Consider the following 6544-nt stretch of genomic DNA (forward strand, 5'->3'; position numbering starts at 1 on the left):
TATATATATATATATATGCCTCAGGTTTTTACCAACATGGTATTAACCATAAATATATATGCAGACAAAGTAAATAAAAAACAAACAAAAGAAAAAAAAAAACAACGAAAGTAATCTGTAACAATTCGTACGGTGAATTAAACCAGTTTGAAAATTGGAATTTGAATTCAGATTTAATTATTTACATTTAATAAATAAGAATGAATCAGAAATGTCCTTTTTTGTTTAAAAACCGACTCAGAAATGTTTAAGAACGAGAACAAACACATTATGTTTCCACATGACGGACCAGGAGACTGAATATTTAGTGATTTTTACTTTTTATCCAACCTTTATTTTAATTTTATCCTTATTTTCTAAAAACAAACCTTCTTGCAGGCGTTTGAATAAACTACATGATCGGCTGATGATCGCACTTTAGTTTTAATGGAATTATTGTTGTTATTGTTATTTTTCTCTTGACGTCATTTAGTCTGTTTCTGTAATTTTGTTTGTTTGTTTGTTTGTTTGTTTGTTTGTTTGTTTGTTTGTTTGTTTGTTTGTTTGTTTGTTGGTTTGTTTGTGTGTTTGAGCTCATTGAGTCCATGCTCGTCGTGTTAAATGTGCTTTATAAATAAATGTGCCTTTATTGTAAGATGTTAAACCCAATAAGAACATAAACCATGAACAAAACAAAGTCTGGCAGAAAATCTGCAGAAACTTAAAGACATGAATGAATGAAGTCTGTAGGATACGGCATAGTAACATAAATATCAAATAAAACTAAAACTAAGACTTTACATTTCTCCAAAGATTCCCTCATTTATGTTTACAGTGTTTACATGTTTTGTTCTGAATTGAAAGGTAATTGTTGAAATGGATTTGAAAAACAGGAAAGAAAAGAGTTTGGTTTTATGTTTGTGAATAATCAAGTTAATCAAGTGTTGCATTTCCTACTGTATCTTTATTATTATAGTATAATAATAGATCTTTGGCATTCAGATTTATTGGTGAGTTGGAATATAATGTGACAAAAGCTTCATTATTTTCCAAAGAATCTGGGATAATGTACATTCAAAGAGAAGTTGCCAAATCGTTTCCACTTTGGTTTTACATCAATGTTGAGACATTTGGAGACAGATGTGTTAGTGGGTAAATGTTATGAATCATTTTATATTGAACTTCTCCTTATATCTTATTATTACAGCGGTGACTCATGAAGTTTATTGCTTTAATAAAGAGGTTAAAGTCCAACTTCCTGCCTTAAATGACCTTTTATCCGTTGGAAAATGACGCTGGGAATAAAATTAATCATTGTTTGAAATTATTTATATGTAACAGGGAAGATTTTAGATGTAAGAAATTCTTCATTTCATTTCATTTTGTAAATCTTTAAAGTAGATTATTCGTTTGTCAATCCAATGTTTCAGAAATAGTGATTTATTTTTCCTAGTTATGAACTTATTATTCCATATAATAGTTTTATTTGGAGAGTTATAAGTTATTTCTGCTGCTGAAAATAAGATCATTTTAGTAGGAACTTTGAAACATTATAACTATAATTTAAGAGAAAAGGTAAATTCCAACTTCCTAAAAACAATTTGATGTAGAAAGAACTGAAGAGATTCCAGTTTACTCAAATATTCTTTTATCCATTTAGTCTTAAAGGTAAAGTTTATATCCATCTCTTCCTCTAAATGATTTGTTTTTTCAGACTAACTGAACTGAACACGTATTGATCAGGTATCTGATCGTTTATGGTTTATATTTAAACTCTAACTCCAGCTTTTATCAAAACTGTTTCTGTTTCTGTTAAACGGGTAAATGTTTCAGGAATATCTGGTATTAAATCTGTATAAAGTTTCCAATCTGCTGCTTCAGATCTGTGGTTTCAGAGCCTGACAGGCCTGAGGGCGTCGTCATGACGACGGACAAGAGACCTATTATGGGATGGATCTGGGTGACCTTTCCCCCTGTAGCTCCTATAATGTTATAATTTCACCAATAATGTAATAAACTAGCACCCTATAATGTTATAATTTCCTATAATGTAATAATTTCACCAATAAGGTAATAAAATAGCACCCTATAATGTTATAATTTCACCAATAATGTAATAAAATAGCACCCTATAATGTTATAATTTCTTGAAAATGTATTAACGCCTGAAAATGTAATACAATTTTCACTTAACTCAATCAAAAATGTAATAAAACCCAATAATGTAATAACTTCACCAATAATGTAATAAAATATCCTGACTGATATTGTAATAACATTTTTACCGATAATGTAACACCTTATTACATTATTGGGAATTTATTACATGGAACTCAATGTCTGTAATTTAACCCAATATTCATTCTGGTGTTTCAAATCCAGCGTATAAAACATTCTTAGATTCTTAAAACACAAAATGTAGAACTCTGGACTGAAAATGAACATATATATTACATTATCTGTCAAGTATTACATTATCAGTTTTGGAAAAAAAAAAGACTCATCTAAAAATGTAATAAATTACCAATAATGTAATAAAGTATTACGAGTTAAGTGCAAATTTTATTACATTTTCAGGCCATTATTACATTATAGGAAATTATTACATTATAAGAAATTATTACATTATAAGAAATTATTACATTATAAGAAATTATTACATTATAAGAAATTATTACATTATAAGAAATTATTACATTATAAGAAATTATTACATTATAGGAAATTATTACATTATAAGGAGCTACAATCCCAGATTCTCACCTTTATACATGAACGTGTCACCAGAACAGTTTCATAACGATGACTCAGCAATAAAAACTGCTGAGTCATGTGATATCAGCGTTATTATAATTATTTAACCACGAATCAAACACAGAGTTCTTTCAGAAGTGGTGGAACCAAATTTACCCAAGGGTACTATAATAAATCTATCTATCTAACCGGTCTCAAGTGTATAAGAGACTAGGAGACTGTCTGGTGTCTCAGACTGGCTTTGCTAAACTTTTAATTTCATTATCTGCTTCTTTATTTGATATTTTTCCTCCTGAGCTGGTAATTTTCCCATCAGCCCCGGCGGTCGTGGCTGGACTCGTCCTCGTCCTCGTTCTCGTTCTCGTTCTCGTCCTCGTCCTCGTCGTCCTGGACTCGTCCTCCATCTACGTGTCCGTCCAGCCGAGTGTGGAACAGCTCATAAAACCTGGAAACATCTCAGGAAACCAACCTCAGGCTGCAGGAAACTCAGCTCCTACTTTTAGTTTTTTCTCTGAGCCGTTAATTCAGAGTTCGGATGTGAAACGGAAACGTGAAGCTCCAAGTTCGGAAGTTTGTTTTTTTCGTTTTTTTTTTAAATATATTTTACTGAACACAATTTATAAACGAGATTAAATTAAATTCAATTCAATTCAATTTTATTTCTATAGTGTCTATTCCAACATAGTTGTCTCCAGGATGTTTCCAGAACCAGAACATAAACCCAGAGCAATTATTCAGACCAGGACCAGAACCAGGACCTGGATCATCAGGGGGGACCCTCCTGCCGAGGGCCAGACTGGGGGTCAGGGACGTCAACAGCACAGCAGGCAGGTGGAAGCAGCAGCAGGATGACCGGGGGTGGGGACCGCAGGCAGATGGAAGCAGCAGCGGGATGACCGGGGGTGGGGACCGCAGGCAGGTGGAAGCAGCAACGGGATGACCGGGGGTGGGGACCGCAGGCAGGTGGAAGCAGCAACGGGATGACCGGGGGTGGGGACCGCAGGCCAGCAGCAGCTCCCGAAGCTCCGGCCCAATCAGCAAGTCTCAGGTTGGGGTGCAGGGTCGGGGAAAGGTTGAGAAGGGCCAGGGATAAGAAGATGGAACATGTTTTGGGAGGAATCATGTACAAGATACATACAGACAAACAATAAGGTTAACATAAGTAAAATTAATAACAAAAACAGTAAGACATTTTAAGTCAAATATCATCGACATTTCAGAAAGAGATTAAATTAAAAGATACTTTGATATATCAGCTAATATTTATTTTGCAGTTATTGAACTTAATGTTTTTTTTAGGGATAAAAAAACGTTTGAAATAATTTAAAAAACATTGTAAAGAGGCTTCATTTTTCTCCACTTACAACAGTGTTTATGATATTTAGCCAGTTAAAGATTGACATTAACCAAGAGAAACACTGATTCGTCAATTGTATCTATTCTATTCTAATAATTGTATATTATTAGCGATTTCTAATTTTGGAATGTCGTTCATTTTTAAAGATTAGCCAATTTGTAATTTCACACCAAAAGGTTTGTGAGACACAATAAAAACATGTGATCAAGTGATTCTGCAGATTCATTACAGAAAACACAAGGACTTCAAATTTAAATCTTTGTCTCAAAAATTCAATTTGATCAATTTAAAATGAGTTTCCTTGACTTTGAGGGATTTGGGCCATTTGATATTTGTAGTTGGAGTGACTTTTTCTAGTGAAGACAAACTTAAAGACTGTGAAGTGTCAGAAAAAAACCCTCTGTGATAATAGTCATTAAATGATCTGGACTTAAAGACAGCACTTATAAACTTATTACATTCCTTATCCAATGACCCATAATCCTCAATAACTAACACAGGACGTGTCTCAATATCTCCACACATTAGAGCACTTTTAATCACGTAAATAAGTGGAGTAACTCCAATTAAAATGGACAAAATTTCAAAGGATATCTCTTCAAAATGTCCAAGATGTAAAAGAACCGATGGAACATTTATGCATATTTTTTGGGAATGTGATCTTTTAATACGTTTCTGGAAATCAATTCACTCCTTCACACAATCAGTTTTAGAAATGAATTTTGAGTTAAGCTCCAGTTTGTGTTTATTAAATGATAAACTGGATCTTCAGTTAGACCGGAAAAAAGCAGATATTAATTATGATCACATACTTTACTAAGAAACGTATACTTTTACTTTGGAAAGATGATTCTCCTCCAACTTTCAAGTTCTTTTTTGATCAAATGTCAGTTTTTTTACCATTGGAAAAATTTACTTTGGAAAAATACAATTGTGGTCAAATCTTGAAGAATTTTGGTTTCCATTATTTTCAAAACTGGAGAATTTTTCTGTATGTATGTATGTATGTATGTTGTGGTGGCAAAAATTGTTGTTCAAAAAGAATGTCAGGACACCTCAGCTGTCTTTCGAAGATTTAATGAAAAGAGGACAAACATTCAATTGAACGGAGCCACACAGTCCAACCGGTCACATGAACCGACAGTCCTGAGTGCGCTGAAGAAGATTAGCGACAGGTTATTTTATAGTTGAGAGCAGGAAAAGACAAAACATCACCCATCACCCTGGCAACCGTGCCATGATCTGTGTCAAAGGAACATGACCTCGCCATAGGAATGAAAACAGGCAACAGACAGTGTTATACCAAAATTTTCCATTACATTCCACCCCTTTTAGCATTGTATGCTAAACCATAATAAAATAGGAAATTTTGCACTGACCTACCCCGCGACCAATATGCTCTGTCGCGCACCAGCCAAACGCTAGCACACCCATTCTCCAACGCGGGAGTCACAGAAACCCCGACAGAGGATCTTAGGTCACGGGTACAGAAGAGCCAAAACCTCTCCCTCCACTAGAAAAAGGGGGAGAGTCAAAAGACTCAATCTGTCTAGCTACCCTATCATAGATAAGGAAGGAAAAAACCCCCGTAGGGGAAAAACCCATCATGGAATATAAACTAATCTACTTCAAACAATACCAAAACAAATCACATTCAGCACAATAGTCCATGAAGGGAAAAGGAGAAGAGAAAAAATAAAGGCACTGTGTGACTATGCAGTTCAAGGATAAAATGAGATAATATGTAAAATAATAATAATAATAATAATAATAATCAAAAAATGACAAAATTCTCCACATGTCCTGGCAAAACCCTCCATGTTTTAACCCACCGTACCACGGGGCTAATGCTTGATTCCCTCACAACCTGTCAACAGGACATAACAGCTCATAATCAGTTCAAAACAGCATAAATGAAAAAAACATCATCAACCTGAGGAAGGATTAATGCAGAATATAAATTAAAGTAGCTCTGGATCCTCCATGGAAGGAGGAACCCACTCATCATTGTGGTCCATCTCCTGGGCAAACCGTCCAGGTGCGGTGGGAATGGCAGAAGCTACTAGTTTCTTCACCCATGGCACAATAAAACACAGAAAAACACACAAACCCAAAAGAATAGTCAGTTCAGGGGCAAAGAGGTTGAACAGTGCAGTTTCCCACCCTGAAATGGAAAACAAGGACCTCCTCTGCAAATGCAACAATTCATTCAGGTGTCCGACAACATGTGTCACATCGATCTCGTTGGTCAGCTGCCTCGTCACAGTGGTCATGGTACGGAACCATATGTTGTCCTGTAGCTGCAACGCCGTGTTGGTCATGTTGGTCGTGTTAACAGCAGCCCTTCTCACCAGCCAAAGAGGGGTAGGTGCCGCCTCAGAATCGTGGTCAGGGGGAGGTGAGATTGTCGTGCAGTTGGTCTGTGACGTGTGATCGTGCAGGCTCTCCAACATC

The sequence above is a fragment of the Cololabis saira genome, chromosome 17 (assembly GCF_033807715.1).
Source record: "Cololabis saira isolate AMF1-May2022 chromosome 17, fColSai1.1, whole genome shotgun sequence".
Classification (NCBI taxonomy): domain Eukaryota; kingdom Metazoa; phylum Chordata; class Actinopteri; order Beloniformes; family Belonidae; genus Cololabis; species Cololabis saira.